Raw genomic sequence first — 21978 nt, forward strand, 5'->3', positions numbered from 1 at the left:
GACAACTGAGGGAGGTGACAACTTATGTGGTGGCAACTGAGGCGGTGGTAACTGAGACTGTGGCAACTGAGGCGGTGGTAACTGAGACTGTGGCAACTGAGGCGGTGGTAACTGAGACTGTGGCAACTGAGGCGGGTGGCAACTGAGGTGGTGGCATGTTGCCACTGAGAGTGGCGGCAACTGGTAGCAACTGAGGCAGGTTATTTGTGGAAACTAAGGCAGGTTACTTGTGACAACAGAGGCTTGTGGCTGGCTGCAGCTCAGGTTGGCTGCAACTGAGGCTGCTGGCAACTGGGGATGGCAGCTGGTAGCAACTGAGACAGGTGGGAACAGACTCACTCTGCCATTGAAATGTCAATGTGGAGGAGACCTGGATCATTCAGGTTGTTGTCAGCACCCCTTTATGGGACTCCCTCCACGGTCGAAATATCATGTGGAGGGACCCTGAGGTGATGTCAAGTCATCAACACACCTTCATGGAACTCCCTCCACCGTCGAAATTACAATGTGGAGGGACCCTGATGTGTTGATGACTTGAATGTAAATAAAAGCCACAAAATCAATTCCATAATCATAAGAAATCTCTACTAAAAGAAGAGTCCATTCCATATTTCGGACCATATCAAAAGCATGTGTTAAGAATCACTAAATACATTCAATCAATTCTGCTTTTGATAAAGACTTTGTGTGATTATGAAAAGGTTTTTGCGGCTTTCATTTACATACAGACCATGTTGTAGCGAAACAAAAATCGATACAGATTTAAAACAACCAATTCCACTATGGATCGGATGTGTGAAATTTCTTCGTTGTCAACTGGTTGGTTGCAACAGAGGCTAGAGGCAACTGAGGCAGGTAACTTGTGGCAACTGAGACTCAGGCAGGTGGCAACTCAGGCCAGTGGGAACTGAGGCCGGTGATAACTGAGGCCGGCGGGAACTGATGCTGGCGGCAACTGAGGCGGGTGGCAACTGAGGCCTGTGGCAACTGAAGGAGATGACAACTGAGGGAGGTGACAACTGAAGGAGATGACAACTGAGGGAGGTGACAACTTATGTGGTGGCAACTGAGGCCGGTGGCATGTTGACAAGAAGAAAATTCACACGTCCGATCCATAGTGGAATTGGTTGTTTTAAATCTGGGGATGGCAGCTGGTAGCAACTGAGACAGGTGGGAACAGACTCACTCCGCCATTGAAATGTCAATGTGGAGGAGACCTGGATCATTCAGGTTGTTGTCAGCACCCCTTTATGGGACTCCCTCCACGGTCGAAATATCATGTGGAGGGACCCTGAGGTGATGTCAAGTCATCAACACACCTTCATGGAACTCCCTCCACCGTCGAAATTACAATGTGGAGGGACCCTGATGTGTTGATGACTTGAATGTAAATAAAAGCCACAAAATCAATTCCATAATCATAAGAAATCTCTACTAAAAGAAGAGTCCATTTCATATTTCGGACCATATCAAAAGTATGTGTTTATGAATCACTAAATACATACAATCAATTCTGCTTTTGATAAAGACTTTGTGTGATAATGAAAAGGTTTTTGTGGCTTTCATTTACATACAGATCATGTTGTAGCGAAACAAAAATCGATACAGATTTAAAACAACCAATTCCACTATGGATCGGATGTGTGAAATTTCTTCGTTGTCAACTGGTTGGTTGCAACAGAGGCTAGGGGCAACTGAGGCAGGTAACTTGTGGCAACTGAGACTCAGGCAGGTGGCAACTCAGGCCAGTGGCAACTGAGGCCGGTGATAACTGAGGCCGGCGGGAACTGATGCTGGTGGCAACTGAGGCGGGTGGCAACTGAGGCCTGTAGCAACTGAAGGAGATGACAACTGAGGGAGGTGACAACTTACGTGGTAGCAACTGAAGCCGGTGGCAACTGAGGGAGGTGACAACTGAAGGAGGTGACAACTGTGTGAGGTGACAACTGAGGGAGCTGGCAACTGAGGCGGTGGTATATAACCAGGGTATTTTGGAAAAAGGGTTTTTCATTATTTACTTAAAATGTAGTTTACTAAATTGAGCTTTTGGGTAAAATATGGATGCATATGAGAGAAGTGACCGTACAGGGTGAGGGCATAACCCCCAGGGCAAATGATTATTGATTTTGCTTCTCTTAAGTGATAGAGATAACTTTTCATTAATCTGAGGAAATTAGTAGAATACGGTCTTGTAGTATAAGGGTCAGAAGGGAAATGAATGGATGGGACAAAAGTTGGTAAGTCCTGATGTGATCAAATGTTTCTGCATGCTACTACGTGACTGGAATGTCTAAATAACAAGCTTCATTTGAATCACAATCTTTTAGGCGCCTTCCAGTCTGACAGAGTATTGGGTGTACATCTAGGGTTGTTTTGAGTTGTGGGTATGTTCAGTTGACCAATGATTTGACCATTAATTTAGGAAATTAGTTGAGTGTTTGGTTAGAAGAACTTGATGGAAAGACTGATTGAAATGGGAATTGGGGGTTCATAGAGAAGTGAGCGTTATGACTCATTTCTCATGATGTCAAATATGATTTCGGTGGGAGGAGTTAAAATTATCATCGATAGTATTTTGTTAGTTGTCCGAGAGTGGAGCGGGGAGTCGGGAGCATACAGCTGAACAGAAAGGTTCACTGTGGTTTTGGGATCTCGAGTCAAATGAAATAGAGTTAAAGGTTCATCAGAAAAACCATCAGGCCTTTTAAAGCATCATCTAGGTATGTGTTGTATTTATATCAGGCAACAACAAGAACTTATCTGAGGACCATGTGTGCATATTTATGATTAATTCTATCATAAATAAAAAGGACTGGAGCAAACCATCTGACTTGTGATTTTGAGAGAGCTACATCATCCCTAGAACCAAGGAGTAGTTGATAAGGACAAGTGACCAAAGGTAGAAGGGTAAAGTACCCGGAACCTAAGGTTACAGGTACTGAGACTGTGGCAACTGAAGCAGGTGGCAACTGAGGCCGATGGCAACTGAAGGAGGTGACAACTTATGTGGTGGCAACTGAGGCGGTGGTAACTGAGACTGTGGCAACTGAGGCGGTGGTAACTGAGACTGTGGCAACTGAGGTGGGTGGCAACTGAGGTGGTGGCATGTTGCAACTGAGAGTGGCGGCAACTGGTAGCAACTGAGGCAGGTTATTTGTGGCAAGTAAGGCAGGTTACTTGTGACAACAGAGGCTTGTGGCTGGCTGCAGCTCAGGTTGGCTGCAACTGAGGCTGCTGGCAACTGGGGATGGCAACTGGGGATGGCAGCTGGTAGCAACTGAGACAGGTGGGAACAGACTCACTCCGCCATTGAAATGACAATGTGGAGGAGACCTGGAATATTCAGGTTGTTGTCAGCACCCCTTTATGGGACTCCCTCCACGGTCGAAATATCATGTGGAGGGACCCTGAGGTGATGTCAAGTCATCAACACACCTTCATGGAACTCCCTCCACCGTCGAAATTACAATGTGGAGGGACCCTGATGTGTTGATGACTTGAATGTAAATAAAAGCCACAAAATCAATTCCATAATCATAAGAAATCTCTACTAAAAGAAGAGTCCATTCCATATTTTGGACCATATCAAAAGCATGTGTTTATGAATCACTAAATACATACAATCAATTCTGCTTTTGATAAAGATTTTGTATGATTATGAAAAGGTTTTTGTGGCTTTCATTTACATACAGATCATGTTGTAGCGAAACAAAAATCGATACAGATTTAAAACAACCAATTCCACTATGGATCGGATGTGTGAAATTTCTTCGTTGTCAACTGGTTGGTTGCAACAGAGGCTAGGGGCAACTGAGGCAGGCAACTTGTGGCAACTGAGACTCAGGCAGGTGGCAACTCAGGCCAGTGGCAACTGAGGCCGGTGATAACTGAGGCTGGCGGGAACTGATGCTGGTGGCAACTGAGGCGGGTGGCAACTGAAGGAGGTGACAACTGAAGGAGATGACAACTGAAGGAGATGACAACTGAGGGAGGTGACAACTGAAGGAGGTGACAACTGAGGGAGGTGACAACTGAAGGAGATGACAACTGAGGGAGGTGACAACTTATGAGGTGGCAACTGAGGCCGGTGGCATGTTGACAAGAAGAAATTTCACACGTCCGATCCATAGTGGAATTGGTTGTTTTAAATCTGGGGATGGCAGCTGGTAGCAACTGAGACAGGTGGGAACAGACTGACTCCGCCATTGAAATGACAATGTGGAGGAGACCTGGATCATTCAGGTTGTTGTCAGCACCCCTTTATGGGACTCCCTCCACGGTCGAAATATCATGTGGAGGGACCCTGAGGTGATGTCAAGTCATCAACACACCTTCATGGAACTCCCTCCACCGTCGAAATTACAATGTGGAGGGACCCTGATGTGTTGATGACTTGAATGTAAATAAAAGCCACAAAATCAATTCCATAATCATAAGAAATCTCTACTAAAAGAAGAGTCCATTCCATATTTTGGACCATATCAAAAGCATGTGTTTATGAATCACTAAATACATACAATCAATTCTGCTTTTGATAAAGATTTTGTATGATTATGAAAAGGTTTTTGTGGCTTTCATTTACATACAGATCATGTTGTAGCGAAACAAAAATCGATACAGATTTAAAACAACCAATTCCACTATGGATCGGATGTGTGAAATTTCTTCGTTGTCAACTGGTTGGTTGCAACAGAGGCTAGGGGCAACTGAGGCAGGTAACTTGTGGCAACTGAGACTCAGGCAGGTGGCAACTCAGGCCGGTGATAACTGAGGCCGGCGGGAACTGATGCTGGTGGCAACTGAGGCGGGTGGCAACTGAGGCCTGTAGCAACTGAAGGAGGTGACAACTGAAGGAGATGACAACTGAGGGAGGTGACAACTGATGTGGTGGCAACTGAGGCCGGTGGCAACTGAGACTGTGGCAACTGAAGCGGGTGGCAACTGAGGCCGGTGGCAACTGAAGGAGGTGACAACTTATGTGGTGGCAACTGAGGCGGTGGTAACTGAGGCCGGTGGCAACTGAGACTGTGGCAACTGAAGCAGGTGGCAACTGAGGCGGGTGGCAACTGAGGGAGGTGACAACTGAAGGAGGTGACAACTGAGGGAGGTGACAACTTATGTGGTGGCAAATGAGGCCGGTGGCAGGTTGACAAGAAGAAAATTCACACGTCCGATCCATAGTGGAATTGGTTGTTTTAAATCTGGGGATGGCAGCTGGTAGCAACTGAGACAGGTGGGAACAGACTCACTCCGCCATTGAAATGACAATGTGGAGGAGACCTGGATCATTCAGGTTGTTGTCAGCACCCCTTTATGGGACTCCCTCCACGGTCGAAATATCATGTGGAGGGACCCTGAGGTGATGTCAAGTCATCAACACACCTTCATGGAACTCCCTCCACCGTCGAAATTACAATGTGGAGGGACCCTGATGTGTTGATGACTTGAATGTAAATAAAAGCCACAAAATCAATTCATTAATCCTAAGAAATCTCTACTAAAAGAAGAGTCCATTTCATATTTCGGACCATATCAAAAGCATGTGTTTATGAATCACTAAATACATACAATCAATTCTGCTTTTGATAAAGATTTTGTATGATTATGAAAAGGTTTTTGTGGCTTTCATTTACATACAGATCATGTTGTAGCGAAACAAAAATCGATACAGATTTAAAACAACCAATTCCACTATGGATCGGATGTGTGAAATTTCTTCGTTGTCAACTGGTTGGTTGCAACAGAGGCTAGGGGCTACTGAGGCAGGCAACTTGTGGCAACTGAGACTCAGGCAGGTGGCAACTCAGGCCAGTGGCAACTGAAGCCGGTGATAACTGAGGCTGGCGGGAACTGATGCTGGTGGCAACTGAGGCGGCCGGCAACTGAAGGAGGTGACAACTGAAGGTGATGACAACTGAGGGAGGTGACAACTTATGTGGTGGCAACTGAGGCGGGTGGCAACTGAAGGAGATGACAACTGAAGGAGATGACAACTGAGGGAGGTGACAACTGAAGGAGGTGACAACTGAAGGAGATGACAACTGAAGGAGATGACAACTGAGGGAGGTGACAACTGAAGGAGGTGACAACTAAGGGAGATGACAACTGAAGGAGATGACAACTGAGGGAGGTGACAACTTATGTGGTGGCAACTGAGGCGGGTGGCAACTGAAGGAGGTGACAACTGAAGGAGATGACAACTGAAGGAGGTGACAACTGAAGGAGGTGACAACTGAAGGAGGTGACAACTGAAGGAGATGACAACTGAAGGAGATGACAACTGAGGGAGGTGACAACTTATGTGGTGGCAACTGAGGCGGGTGGCAACTGAAGGAGGTGACAACTGAAGGAGATGACAACTGAAGGAGATGACAACTGAGGGAGGTGACAACTGAAGGAGGTGACAACTGAGGGAGGTGACAACTGAAGGAGATGACAACTGAGGGAGGTGACAACTTATGTGGTGGCAAATGAGGCTGGTGGCAGGTTGACAAGAAGAAATTTCACACGTCTGATCCATAGTGGAATTGGTTGTTTTAAATCTGGGGATGGCAGCTGGTAGCAACTGAGACAGGTGGGAACAGACTCACTCCGCCATTGAAATGACAATGTGGAGGAGACCTGGATCATTCAGGTTGTTGTCAGCACCCCTTTATGGGACTCCCTCCATGGTCGAAATATCATGTGGAGGGACCCTGAGGTGATGTCAAGTCATCAACACACCTTCATGGAACTCCCTCCACCGTCGAAATTACAATGTGGAGGGACCCTGATGTGTTGATGACTTGAATGTAAATAAAAGCCACAAAATCAATTCCATAATCATAAGAAATCTCTACTAAAAGAAGAGTCCATTTCATATTTCGGACCATATCAAAAGCATGTGTTTATGAATCACTAAATACATACAATCAATTCTGCTTTTGATAAAGACTTTGTGTGATTATGAAAAGGTTTTTGTGGCTTTCATTTACATACAGACCATGTTGTAGCGAAACAAAAATCGATACAGATTTAAAACAACCAATTCCACTATGGATCAGATGTGTGAAATTTCTTCGTTGTCAACTGGTTGGTTGCAACAGAGGCTAGGGGCAACTGAGGCAGGTAACTTGTGGCAACTGAGACTCAGGCAGGTGGCAACTCAGGCCGGTGATAACTGAGGCTGGCGGGAACTGATGCTGGTGGCAACTGAGGCCTGTAGCAACTGAGGGAGGTGACAACTTATGTGGTGGCAACTGAGGCCGGTGGCAACTGAGACTGTGGCAACTGAAGCGGGTGGCAACTGAGGCCGGTGGCAACTGAAGGAGGTGACAACTTATGTGGTGGCAACTGAGGCGGTGGTAACTGAGGCCGGTGGCAACTGAGACTGTGGCAACTGAAGCGGGTGGCAACTGAGGCCGGTGGCAACTGAAGGAGGTGACAACTGAGGGAGGTGACAACTGAGGCCGGTGGCAACTGAGACTGTGGCAACTGAGGGAGGTGACAACTGTGTGAGGTGACAACTGAGGGAGCTGGCAACTGAGGCGGTGGTATATAACCAGGGTATTTTGGAATATGTATGTTGTAGCATGTTTGATGACTTGAATATTTGTTGATAGATTGCACGTGCGATCACTGCCCAATGAGACATTTGACAATATTCTGTATAGGTGCATGTCCATTGACTGTACGATAAGTTGATGTTGTTTTGATATTGAAAAAAAACCAAACTATTGTGATTGTTGAGTCAGGTGAGATGTTGGTTGTTTAGTGTGTATAGATGCTGAAGCTAAATTTCAACATTTACTTGAGAAATTATAAGAACAAACTGTTGTAATCTTCAGTTAAAGAGGACTTCATGGAGTGTAATGCATGAATTTAAAGTAATTTTCTATTTGATTTTACAAATGACTCAATTTTGGACAATTAACTCTTTTGGACATCAGAGATCGGGCAGTCAAAGTTTTCACTGTCATACATGTAGGAATGAGCAACCTCATTCTATAAGATGATGGAGAGAATCATTTCTTAATAAACTTCCAGGACATTTTTGATCATTTGATATGGAGAACTTTTCCCATTGGATCGAGACCATAAGAGTCAGAGTAAGTTGAATATGTTCTAGAACATACGGACATGGAACATGTTGATACAGAATAGTAAGATTATATATTGGATACACAGAACTCTGAAACTGATCATCAGTTGGTTATTGGTGTTGTGATACTATTGTGATTTTTTGCCTGAAGGAAAATGCTCATATGTCTTTATATAGAAAAAGCAAAAACTTTACAAAGAAGAATAATTTGATTATGGCTTTATAAGCCTTCACATGTTATTATTCTCAGATAGGTACAACCCAAGACAGATCCTATCTGAGACATTACTTTGTAAAATTTTATTGTATTGATTTATCTGGTCCTCAGATGCATACACACACAAGTGGTTACATATTGATATTGTACTATTGTATTTACATTTCATATTCTATTATCATTGGTCAATCGCATGGGACATGCTATACAACGGGAAGGGCATGTATAACCAGGGTATTTTGGAAAAAGGGTTTTTTAATATTTACTTAAAATGTAGTTTACTAAATTGAGCTTTTGGGTAAAATATGGATGCATATGAGAGAAGTGACCGTACAGGGTGAGGGCATAACCCCCAGGGCAAATGATTATTGATTTTGCTTCTCTTAAGTGATAGAGATAACTTTTCATTAATCTGAGGAAATTAGTAGAATACGGTCTTGTAGTATAAGGGTCAGAAGGGAAATGAATGGATGGGACAAAAGTTGGTAAGTCCTGATGTGATCAAATGTTTCTGCATGCTACTACGTGACTGGAATGTCTAAATAACAAGCTTCATTTAAATCACAATCTTTTCGGCGCCTTCCAGTCTGACAGAGTATTGGGTTTACATCTAGGGTTGTTTTGAGTTGTGGGTATGTTCAGTTGACCAATGATTTGACCATTAATTAAGGAAATTAGTTGAGTGTTTGGTTAGAAGAACTTGATGGAAAGACTGATTGAAATGGGAATTGGGGGTTCATAGAGAAGTGAGCGTTATGACTCATTTCTCATGATGTCAAATATGATTTCGGTGGGAGGAGTTAAAATTATCATCGATAGTATTTTGTTAGTTGTCCGAGAGTGGTGCAGGGAGTTGGGAGCATACAGCTGAACAGAAAGGTCCACTGTGGTTTTGGGATCCCGAGTCAGAAATGAAATAGAGTTAAAGGTTCATCAGAAAAACCATCAGGCCTTTTAAAGCATCATCTAGGTATGTGTTGTATTTATATCAGGCAACAACAAGAACTTATCTGAGGACCATGTGTGCATATTTATGAATAATTCTATCATAAATAAAAAGGACTGGAGCAAACCATCTGACTTGTGATTTTGAGAGAGCTACATCATCCCTAGAACCAAGGAGTAGTTGATAAGGACAAGTGACCAAAGGTAGAAGGGTAAAGTACCCGGAACCTAAGGTTACAGGTAACTGAGACTGTGGCAACTGAAGCGGGTGGCAACTGAGACCGATGGCAACTGAAGGAGGTGACAACTTATGTGGTGGCAACTGAGGCGGTGGTTACTGAGACTGTGGTAACTGAGACTGTGGCAACTGAGGCGGTGGCAACTGAGACTGTGGCAACTGAGGCGCGTGGCAACTGAGGTGGTGGCATGTTGCAACTGAGAGTGGCGGCAACTGGTAGCAACTGAGGCAGGTTATTTGTGGCAACTAAGGCAGGTTACTTGTGACAACAGAGGCTTGTGGCTGGCTGCAGCTCAGGTTGGCTGCAACTGAGGCTGCTGGCAACTGGGGATGGCAGCTGGTAGCAACTGAGACAGGTGGGAACAGACTCACTCCGCCATTGAAATGACAATGTGGAGGAGACCTGGATCATTCAGGTTGTTGTCAGCACCCCTTTATGGGACTCCCTCCACGGTCGAAATATCATGTGGAGGGACCCTGAGGTGATGTCAAGTCATCAACACACCTTCATGGAACTCCCTCCACCGTCGAAATTACAATGTGGAGGGACCCTGATGTGTTGATGACTTGAATGTAAATAAAAGCCACAAAATCAATTCCATAATCATAAGAAATCTCTACTAAAAGAAGAGTCCATTCCATATTTTGGACCATATCAAAAGCATGTGTTTATGAATCACTAAATACATACAATCAATTCTGCTTTTGATAAAGACTTTGTGTGATTATGAAAAGGTTTTTGTGGCTTTCATTTACATACAGACCATGTTGTAGCGAAACAAAAATCGATACAGATTTAAAACAACCAATTCCACTATGGATCAGATGTGTGAAATTTCTTCGTTGTCAACTGGTTGGTTGCAACAGAGGCTAGGGGCAACTGAGGAAGGCAACTTGTGGCAACTGAGACTCAGGCAGGTGGCAACTCAGGCCGGTGATAACTGAGGCTGGCGGGAACTGATGCTGGTGGCAACTGAGGCGGGTGGCAACTGAGGGAGGTGACAACTGAAGGAGATGACAACTGAGGCCTGTAGCAACTGAAGGAGATGACAACTGAAGGAGGTGACAACTGAAGGAGATGACAACTGAGGGAGGTGACAACTGAGGCCTGTAGCAACTGAAGGAGATGACAACTGAGGGAGGTGACAACTGAGGGAGGTGGCAACTCAGGCCTGTAGCAACTGAAGGAGATGACAACTGAGGGAGATGACAACTGAAGGAGATGACAACTGAGGGAGGTGACAACTGAGGCCTGTAGCAACTGAATGAGATGACAACTGAGGGAGGTGACAACTGAGGGAGGTGGCAACTCAGGCCTGTAGCAACTGAAGGAGATGACAACTGAGGGAGGTGACAACTGAAGGAGATGACAACTGAGGGAGGTGACAACTTATGTGGTGGCAACTGAGGCCGGTGGCAGGTTGACAAGAAGAAAATTCACACGTCCGATCCATAGTGGAATTGGTTGTTTTAAATCTGGGGATGGCAGCTGGTAGCAACTGAGACAGGTGGGAACAGACTCACTCCGCCATTGAAATGACAATGTGGAGGAGACCTGGATCATTCAGGTTGTTGTCAGCACCCCTTTATGGGACTCCCTCCACGGTCGAAATATCATGTGGAGGGACCCTGAGGTGATGTCAAGTCATCAACACACCTTCATGGAACTCCCTCCACCGTCGAAATTACAATGTGGAGGGACCCTGATGTGTTGATGACTTGAATGTAAATAAAAGCCACAAAATCAATTCCATAATCATAAGAAATCTCAACTAAAAGAAGAGTCCATTTCATATTTCGGACCATATCAAAAGCATGTGTTTATGAATCACTAAATACATACGATCAATTCTGCTTTTGATAAAGACTTTGTGTGATTATGAAAAGGTTTTTGTGGCCTTCATTTACATACAGACCAGGTTGTAGCGAAACGAAAACAAAACAACCAATTCCACTATGGATCAGATGTGTGAATTTTCATTGTCGCCAACTTGTTAGTTGCAATAGAGGCTGGCTGCAACTGAGGCTGGCAGCTGAGGTGGTGGCAACTGAGGCAAGTGGCAGCTGAGGTGGTGGCAACTGAGGCAGGTGGCAGCTGAGGTGGTGGCAACTGAGGCAAGTGGCAGCTGAGGTGGTGGCAACTGAGGCAGGTGGCAGCTGAGGCCGTTGGCAACTGAGGCAAGTGGCAGCTGAGGTGGTGCAACTGAGGCAAGTGGCAGCTGAGGTGGTGGCAACTGAGGCAAGTGGCAGCTGAGGCCGGTGGCAACTGAGGCAAGTGGCAGCTGAGGCCGGTGACAACTGAGGCAAGTGGCAGCTGAGGCCGGTGACAACTGAGGCAAGTGGCAGCTGAGTCCGGTGGCAACTGAGGCAAGTGGCAGCTGAGTCCGGTGGCAACTGAGGCAAGTGGCAGCTGAGGCCGGTGACAACTGAGGCAAGTGGCAGCTGAGGCTGGTGACAACTGAGGCAAGTGGCAGCTGAGGCCGGTGACAACTGAGGCAAGTGGCAGCTGAGGCCGGTGACAACTGAGGCAAGTGGCAGCTGAGGCCGGTGACAACTGAGGCAAGTGGCAGCTGAGGCCGGTGACAACTGAGGCAAGTGGCAGCTGAGTCCGGTGGCAACTGAGTCCGATGGCAACTGAGTCCGGTGGCAACTAAGTCCGATGGCAACTGAGGCCGGTGGCAACTGAGGCAGCAACTGAAGCTGGTGGCTACTCAGGCAGTAGGCAACTGAGCTACAGAGCTACAGATGAGCTGTGTATTTATGTAAAATACCCCCCATAACTATTCAAAACCCAATTAGTTTCAAGTAACTTGCAAAAAAAACGCATGCCCAATAAAGCTTTTTCAGCATGCATACAACAGAGCTCATTTTTCGAAACACAATTACGAGCTTATTTACTTTCTGAGTCAAGCCTATACTTAGAACTGTTACATACATCTAAAATATTATATCATTTTTTTCAAATCTTAAAATGCTTACTCATTTTGGTAAAAAAACAAATACAATATTGGTTACCCAATAAAAAATGTAATAACCCAATTAAAATAGAAACCTTCGAGTAAAACCACAATTGCTCAAAAAGTTATAGGGAGCTCTGCCACTGACAAATTAGTAGCACGCCAGAGATGATGAGACAATTGTTGAAAATCCCACAAATCCCAGCCACGTGATGTGTAGCAAGAGACGCACCTACTTTTCAAAAGGTACAATATATCCAACAATTCATCAGTATGAACATCAAAGCCATTGAATATGTAACCCACAATATCAGTCTGTAAACACAGATACACAGAAAAAAGTAAAAGCCTAAAATTTATTGTATTATGTCCATTTTTGTCTTGCACTACAACAAGCTGAATATGGCTGTCCAATTGGGTGGGAAATGCTAGCGCCACCTAACTCATGACGTGGGTCAAATAGAGTAACTTCCCCTAGCAATGACCAGTTCAAGCTCCTTCCCAGCGCGTGACACCTTCGTTACACTCTCGGTAACATCGCTGCCGTCAGTGTGGGCACGGCCATTACAAGAATCTTGAAATTTGCCCTCTAACCCATTGTGTAATGTTTATACTTTTGTTTATGTCTTTGGGAATGCCATCATATTTCATTTTGAAAAGGTTTACAACTGACCATGTTTTCCAGATGAATATACTTTGTTGTTTTGATAATCAGATTGGTTCGAGATTGCAGACTAATGGAAAATAAACCAACTTCTCCCTTGCATTCTTACTATATCAATAACACGATAGTTTTAATGAAACAGAAATTCAAATTGACAAACGAAGAAAGTAATTTAGCAGCGATAAGTGTATTCGGCGTCACAACGGTCGTTACTTGTTTGTAAACATAACTGTTATTAGGTTGCGAGTTCAACTCCAAACATGGTTGTGGCCACCTATTCACAGTGGGGAGTTTTGACTGGTGGCAGCGATAGTATAGAGAGTTCCGCGAAAGGACTATTGCTGTGAGGACCTTGTGACCAGTTAACAGGTTGTGTGAAGTTGGAAGCACAGTTCTAATGTGCATCTTCCTTTCGGGTGCTTATCAAAGGGGACCAGCACCCAAACGAGCGTATTTACATCAAAACAAACCTGTGAATTATCACATTGTTAAAAAATAGCATGGTTTAATCATGAAAAGTATTCATCAAATGGATACAAATTAGAACTAGATCAGTAAATTTATATTTTCACTTGTCATGGCATTTGCTTAACATGCTTAAAGCTCTGCACGCTAACGTCGAACCCATTCGACAGAGGTGTCCATCCCCGTGCATCTGATGTCGAACCCATTCGACAGGCGAATAGCAAAACAACACCCCAAAATAAAACTCGCCATATCTATTTACCAAGAAGGCTTTGCGTAACATTTAAATTACGTATGACATGCATAAATGCTCAGCTTGCTCAATATCAAAACGTTCAGTCATTTATTTACCTCAAAAAGAAAATATCGCGAGTTAAAAATGTTTCGGCCAAACTTCTCGGCACACAACTACCAGAAACGGCCATTGTTGACTTTTGGCACTTCACGTTGAGCGGCATGCAGTCCGATATTTTCTTTATAATTTCATCATTTTTCCTATTCGATCATAATTTTTTGTTTGCTGACGAAAGGAAAACACTCATGTTCCTTAATTTCTAAAAATTAGCAACTTTCGGTGTCACTAATTGTAAACAAAAACAATCTGAATCGTAACATCATCGATTGGATGAAACTTGTACTATCATGGCAACGGCGGTAAACAAACAACTCCACATGCATAGTTATCCCGTTAGACTATTACAATCATTTTGTTACATCTAACTTAATTTTCTAGAATTATTGACAAGTATGTATAAATCTTTGTAAAAAGAATTTCATTTTTAAAGAGTTTGGAAATGATTTCGTTTGATAAACTTCCCGACACATTGACAAGCCGACAAACAGCTGACAAACGTCAGTGATACGTTTTGGCGTGGCCTAACTCGCGATTTGTTGAGTTGAACAAAGTCAACAAACACTGCGAAAAATGACAAATATTGGATGATACGCAAAATCTGAACTGATATACATTCTAGGTAAACCATTCAATAGCAAAATAATGCATTTTACAAGAAATAATCAAAATACTTGCAATTTTAGCTATCATTTCTGAAACCGGAAGCACGTACCGCATGTGACACATGGAAGCAAAATATGCAAAAGTTGGTAAGCTATCATAAAGAAATTCCGAAATAGATTCAAATTCAAAAGAAAATACATAATTTACTATTTTTCGTCAACTCTGTACTATTTATTGATCTGGAGAGCAGTCTTTACTCCTATTTGTTTCATATTTCTTCGTGATTGTCGCCATCAAATGTGTAAGTCTAAATCCGAAACCGTAATGGATTTCACGCTCGATGATTTTAATTTTAAAATATTTTCTAAAAACGAACGCAACGGAGAGCGATACAACGTATTGATATGCCATAATAATAACATAATATAGGTCTAACATTACAAAAAGATCAATTTTATTAAAGATGTTGTTGAAAACTTTCTGAGAACCTCCCGTCCTCTGAACCGATAAAATTTTGGTACACAACGAGGTAGGCTAGTGTAAATATATATAGATTCTAGGCTCCTATATATGTGATTTTGTACCCAAAACAAATTAAATAGTACCCAAAATACTTTGTGAATTTGTACCTAAGAAAATAAGAAAATAGATCTATAATTATATTTATGTTTTCATGTAGATGAACAGAACACACAATAAAATATTTCATCAAGTTCCAAATATGATTATGACTGTGATCCTTGAAATTGATTGTTTAGTTTTGAGAGAAAATTGACGTCTTGTCACTGAAGGAGAGGCCAGTTAAGTTGGTTAAACCTAAGTTAGAATGAATTGTTTTGATAGGAAAGTGATATGTTAAGTTTAAGACACCAAATTAATGTATATCTTTGAAATAATTCTAGGTAGATCTACAAAATCACATACCCATTTGGGTAACAAATTACTTGAAATTTTGGGTATAAAAGTTACCACTGTACATTTCAACTGATTTTCGTGAATCAATGGGATAAAAAAAATTCGTCTGAATGATTCCTTTTCTCATTTTTTAAGACAAGAATTTGTTTTACATAACAAAACAGGCAGATCTACACGGATCACGTTTAGTCCTAAAAATGTTTAAAATATGGACACCTCAGAAATGAGGGCTTATAAGGTTATAATTCTACCTAACTAGTCACATGGTTTGACTTAGATCTAGGTCTATCTAAGAAAAGTCCTTATGAAAATCTTTTTTTAATTTTTTTATGACACTGACATTTCTGGCACTTAGACAAAGAGTATTCAAGGAAAGACAGATATGTTTTTGAATGAAAATATGACTTCTCTTTATAATTCTTTTTTCATGATGACAGGGGAACTTTTATACACACCAGCTGAGGAAGTTGTGATACTGTGATTGCATACAAAGAAAAAACAGGTTTGAAGCAGTACCTGTATGTATAAAATAGACCACATAAGGTGAACAAAAGTAATGGATTGGCTGACTGGAAAAAATACATCTGGCAAGGGTAAACATGTACACAGGCATGTTTCTTTTCATTCCAACCAGAAGACTGAGATAGCATTTTCTAAGAAACCTATGGCAAACTTACCAGCTCATGTGCCACCATGGTTCTTGTGATTAAACAAACAAAAATGTCATGTACTGTTACAAGTACTGTTACTGTAATTAAATTAAATTAATTCCTATTAAATTTTATTTCAGAAGTTTTATTTGGAAACAAACCACATAATGCACAAGATTAATGTCCATATGAGTTTAGTATGTATATGTTAAGGATCTGATTTATTCATTATTCATAGAATACTAAAATTAAAATGATGACATCAGAGAGTTACTTATTCACATAGTTGATTTTCAGAGTGCAAGATAATAATTGTTGAATAATATGTTTAAACTAAAGATAATAATTGAAGTTTGATCAGTTACACTGTACTGATGCAAAGACTAATATTTACTGTCCCCACACACCATCATTGTGGGAAAAATAACTATTAAATATAACTTAAAATTTTAAAACCTGTAAACAGCTGTAAATAATTAAACAATTACAAATCTATCATCAATACGCCATCATGGTGGTCTTCATATTTTTGGAATAAGTTTAGAAATCCTTTGTGTAACTGTTCTAAAATCATGCTAGAATCTATGAATGTATTCCCGAAAGGAAAACTATCCTAAATGTAATGTGGAACTAACACCGAAAATATGTACGTAGCATTTTATTGCTTATATATACCCTATCATATTCAGCAACGCGGGGATGTTATTTTGAAACACGTTTTGTCAAGCCCATTTTCGCGCACCTGTTGAAGAGGGTGATCTTGCTGATCGACGATATCCATAGACGTATTACGTGGGATACACTTGTTGTAGTGAAACTTATCAGCGTGTACATCGCAGAAATATGAATCATGCCCCATTTATATTCACAACATTGAATGGTGAATCTTAAATATCAACAGAAGTTCAAATAAAAGATACCGAGAAACTTGCATGTGGCATGTTGATTTATCGTCTACCGTTTCCGGGTCACGGGAGCATGCAAGGTCAAACGGATTAACTAATACGTGAATTATATCGTCAAAGTCACATTTTTATTTCATGTTAGTGGCGATTACTGATACTGTGTATCGACTTATGTTTTTGCTGTATGTGATAGGCGAACTATTTCAAAATTTACTGTAATTGTTTTGTTTCGAAAGCTTATCAGCAGACTACCCCTGTCTGTGACATCACATCCGGTGACCTATGCACTTATTGAAATAGTGCTGTCAGAATTCACGATCTTTATTTTCACTTTTCTCTCTTTATTGGAATATGACGAATAAAACATTCTTCGATTGAGAGGATCGTCAACTTTCGCCAAGTTATATTTATAAAGGCAATGTAAACTTTGCTGATAAAAAAACCCTGAATCTTTACTCAATTAAAATTAAGATATCGGAGATATGATTATTGAAATCAATTTGCACAAATGTTACGATATTAAAAGGTTCCTAGCATGAAATGCAAACCACCTTCAATAACGCAATTCAGGTAAGTTCAAGAAAATTTACAAATTTTGTGTTCACTTTGGTCTTAACCTTGGTATGATTGAAAACATCGGGATATTTTTATATAGTACTGTGTAGTTTTCTATCAGGAATAAATGTGCAAAATATTTCTTCAATTGGCCCTTGTTTAATGAGGCACCGACTGTTTGAAATCACCCACCCTCTTTAGAGCGCCTTATGCTAAAATTAATCCAGCAGGCAGGGGTAAGAAGTGTGAAAATAATTCAGCAGGCTAAAGGTTAACATACACTTTTAACCTCCTGACAGCGAAATGGATAGAACTCTGATGTTAAATATAAATATCTGAGGTTTTCTTTTGACACCTTTTTTTCATAATGCCATGATTTTCTTGGAACGGATTTCCGCACTAACAAATAAGCTTTTTAAAATGCCAACCTGGTTTAAATACTAATTCCAATGGGTTTTTTTTTCGGAATATATGTCCTAATTCCCTATCTGTAATGCCAAGTGTTGGAAGTAACGTTCATCAATATGTATCATATTCGTTCTTCTCTTAGGTGCATTGATCTCAGATGTGTTCACAGTTAACCTGTTTTAATCTTTGTTAACAAAATACAGCTAAAATGACTGGAGCTTTCTTTGCTAATTGCTTCAATTTCTTTGACAAGAAGTGACTGGCATGTTGTTATTGTTAGACAATGCCCAAAGCCACATTATCTCTGAGGACGTGCCAAATGTCAACATCCATTGTCTCCTACCTACAACAACAAATCACCTTCAAGTCGCATTGACGCCAGCTCCAGCTCAGTCACTTGATAGATTCTATTGACAAGAAAGTGTCCCCATGTCCTCCTGAGATGTGTTTGATGTTGATGAAAATGACATCAGCATTCTATCAACAATTTCGTCAAAACGGTCCAGTGAAATAGCAAATTATTAATTACACTATATCATACTCATGTGCAGTGTATAACATGGATTCAAGTCGGCTGGAACTAAATGCCTTATTCATATGAGAAATCATAGAGCCATACATCGCTGCTCGCATCTATATTTACAATGTTGATATTATTATTTGTCTAAGGCTATAGGTGCAATATAGTGGCATCTCTAGATGTTTCCAGTCTTCATTGTGCATATAAAATAACCAGCTAACTACAGCGACCGAGCGTTCATATACTCACCATGGACTAGAGATGAGACAGGTGTGGTAGATTGGTGTGGTAGATTGGTGTGGTAGACGGGTGTGGTAGACGGGTGTGGTAGACGGGTGTGGCAGACAGGTGAGGCAGGTCGGTGTGGTAGACGGGTGCAGTCTACAGCTGAGGCGAGACCACCTGTGCACGTCCAGATGTGATCAGATGTCATTTCATACACACCAGGAACAAATATTTTGGAATTGAATTGATCACAGGGCTGTTCCATAAAGGGAAAGAAAGGCTGGGAGTCCTGAATGTCTGGAACCGCCTCCCTGGTCTAATGGTAGAGCGTCCGCCCGGAGAGCAGAAGGTCCGGGGTTCGATCCCCGGCCGCGTCATACCAAAAGACGTTAAAAGATGGTACTTGTTGTTACCCTGTCTGGCGCTCGGCATTAAGGGGCTAAAACAAGGACTGGTGGGCTCGGAGTCAGTATACTGTGTCTGAGTGGGGTATTCATGTTAAACTGCGGCATCTCAGTGAGCTAGCACTATAAATCGGCATCAGTCCGGACTAGTACAAGCAGCCACACAAACACACACACGTACATGTACGTCGCTATATAAGTGCAATATTCTTGGACGCGACGTTAAACCCCATTTCACCTCACCTCACCTGAATGTCTGGAGAAAGTTGTTTGGAACAGTCTGTCATAAGTGAACCTCATACTTTCAAAACCATCAAATAAGTGCAGTATGAAACTCACCTTGTCACTTAGCTCTGTTCAACATCCATCCTAGTGGTAGACTGATACTGCCAACATCCTACCACAGCACCGTACATGATGAGGAATATCCACCTTTAACTCCGAGTATCAAGAATACTAACTGAAATATTTTGTTGAGTGTAACCAACCAAATGTAATGTTGATACTTCTTCAGACATACTAGTGAGATCTGACACTCTCAACGAGAAAGGATTCTCTGTTTCAAAGTCATTCAAACAATTCCCTGACAAAAGACACTCTCCAAAAACTACCTGATAAGATGCTTTTGAATACAACCGGATCATCGTTCAACTAGAAGGTGTTAGTGGGTGTTTCAAGTATGAGCCATGAAACATAAAACACCCATCAACACCTCAAAGCTGCCGAGTCATCAGGAGGTACACATGGACACCATCAGAGACTTGGAAATGGACGATCGTCACACCCAAAACAAGATCCTGATAACACCAGCATGCAAAGTTGTAATCTTTGTATCATGCTGGATATGAGTTGATTTCAGAACCACATTATATATCTCAGTGATAGGATACATGGCTATGGAGTATAACAGAGGATGTCAATTCCTGCACATGAGGCGGTGTTATTGGCAGGTGTTGGAGAAGGTAGCCACACCTGAGGAAGAAACAATATTTTGTTAATTTCAATGACTTATAAACAAACACAACGATCAATGCACATGTGTAAGGCCCTTTTTGAAGTTGTTGATAGTCGACGAAACGAGTTTCGGGAATGCATGCACCAGTATGACAGCTGTTGAAGTGAGATATAGAGCAGAAATGAAATCTTGATTCCATATGACGGGGAACATGTTTGCCCTAAACTAATAATTCTTATAATATAAATGATTTGTTTATCTTCAGTTTTATTTACTGCATCTGGACAGGTACCAGGTTGATGTGGACGCTGACGGTGAAGGAGGAATTTCAGTTTCACTACTTGACTACTGATGGTGAGACCAATGGAAGCTGGAGGCTGAGGCTGAGGCTAGTTGAAACTGAGGATGGATGGCAACTGAGGCTGGTGACATATTGCTGCTTTTTCAGACGAATGCGACCTGGTCCCTCGTTATGACACCTGAAGTGGTAAGAAGATATTCATTAACACATGTAGAACCAGGGAGGAAACATCTATTCCTTGACCAACATATACACTTATCTACTTCAAGAATCTACCAACAACAACTTCGGAAACATATTAATCTTGTCTGTAAATCTTAAAAATGTCATAACTTAAAGCAAAAATACAAACGACTGCTTGATAATTAAGGGCATATTTCAGCACATTTTAAATAAAAAAGCTCTTCAATGAATTACCGTATTACACTCGTGCTTAGAGTTTACTATTTGTTAGGCTTTCAAATCTTGCAAAATCCACAGATTCACTGTTCCCAGCAGTATATATCATCAACAGGTTAATACCAGTAGTTTGAAAATGTCTATATTGAGAAATATACTCTTCAAACACAAATCTCATATCAAATCGAACCTTTTCTTTCGAGGAAAATCCATGTTAGACCGTTTCCATGTATTTTGCTTGTGACCAGAGAGTGAGTGAGTTGGGTTTAACGCTGCTTTTAACAGTATTCCAGTTATATCACGGCGTGTCAGCTTAATGTAGGAGCCTGAAGTGATGCAGGTCTCAGACCTTTACCACTTCGGTGACACCCACGAGCACTGGCATGGTGCTGACAAACCTAGAAACATAATCGGGGCGAACCGGGATTCGAACCTAAGGGACGCAACTCTGCACAGCGAATCACGGCCCCTTAGACGACTGGGACACACATCCCCCTTGTGACCAGGGAACTCCTGGAACACTGTAAACTATGTGGAGTGAGTGAGTTTGCTTCAGTGTCAAACAGTATTTAAATTAATTCATGATAAAATATGTCAAGGCATTTTCTTTGTGGACATAGAACAGCTTGATGCTGGAGGAAAGCCAGCTGTGATGCAGGTCTCAGACTTTACCACTTTGGTGAGCAAAGGGTATGGCGCTGATAAATCTAGAAAGATGATCGGGACGTACCAGAATTCGAACACAAGCTCAAAGGTATCTGGGACGTCTGAAGGTGGCAGAGTTACCATTGCGTGTATGCTGTGAGGGAGTGAATGCTGCAGAATGCCGCAGTTAGCTATATTACAGCTAATATTTGACTGACAACCACACAATGGTCGATAGGATGTTAGAATGATCAATGCGGGCACATTCACACATGGTGACTGGTTCGTATTTTACTCAACAACTAGAATAAGGTACAGGGTTAAATATTTTGCCATGGGTCACTGAGATCATATATGAGAGGGTAATACCCCCATTCCACTAGGCGGAGATCCACGGTGATCTACGCGATCTGAAGGAGCGCCATAGATCGCCATATAATGAGGCGGTATAGGGGTACTTCTTGAAGAAGAAGGAGAAGGAAGGCTTTTTGGGTGAGACATTGGAGCGCCACAGAGCGCCACAGGGTGGCGCTCCAAATCGTGAACCAAACAGTGAAGCACAATCAGAGCGC

General features: G+C 42.0%; 1 long non-coding RNA gene across 1 annotated transcript in view; it reads right to left on the reverse strand.

Annotated features, from left to right (window-relative positions):
- The window catches only part of LOC125374740, a 92902-nt gene extending 72921 nt beyond the window's left edge, over positions 1-19981 (reverse strand). Inside the window, exons 1-2 of the long non-coding RNA XR_007218739.1 lie at positions 19446-19981; positions 18727-18879 (exon numbers count right to left, since the gene is read on the reverse strand). This is a non-coding gene — a long non-coding RNA (uncharacterized LOC125374740). The remainder of the gene's footprint in view (positions 1-18726; positions 18880-19445) is intronic.
- Between the last annotated feature and the right edge of the window lie 1997 nt (positions 19982-21978).

This window comes from Haliotis rufescens, unplaced genomic scaffold (genome assembly GCF_023055435.1).
Source record: "Haliotis rufescens isolate VD_foot unplaced genomic scaffold, xgHalRufe1.0.p SCAF_6, whole genome shotgun sequence".
NCBI classification, from domain to species: domain Eukaryota; kingdom Metazoa; phylum Mollusca; class Gastropoda; order Lepetellida; family Haliotidae; genus Haliotis; species Haliotis rufescens.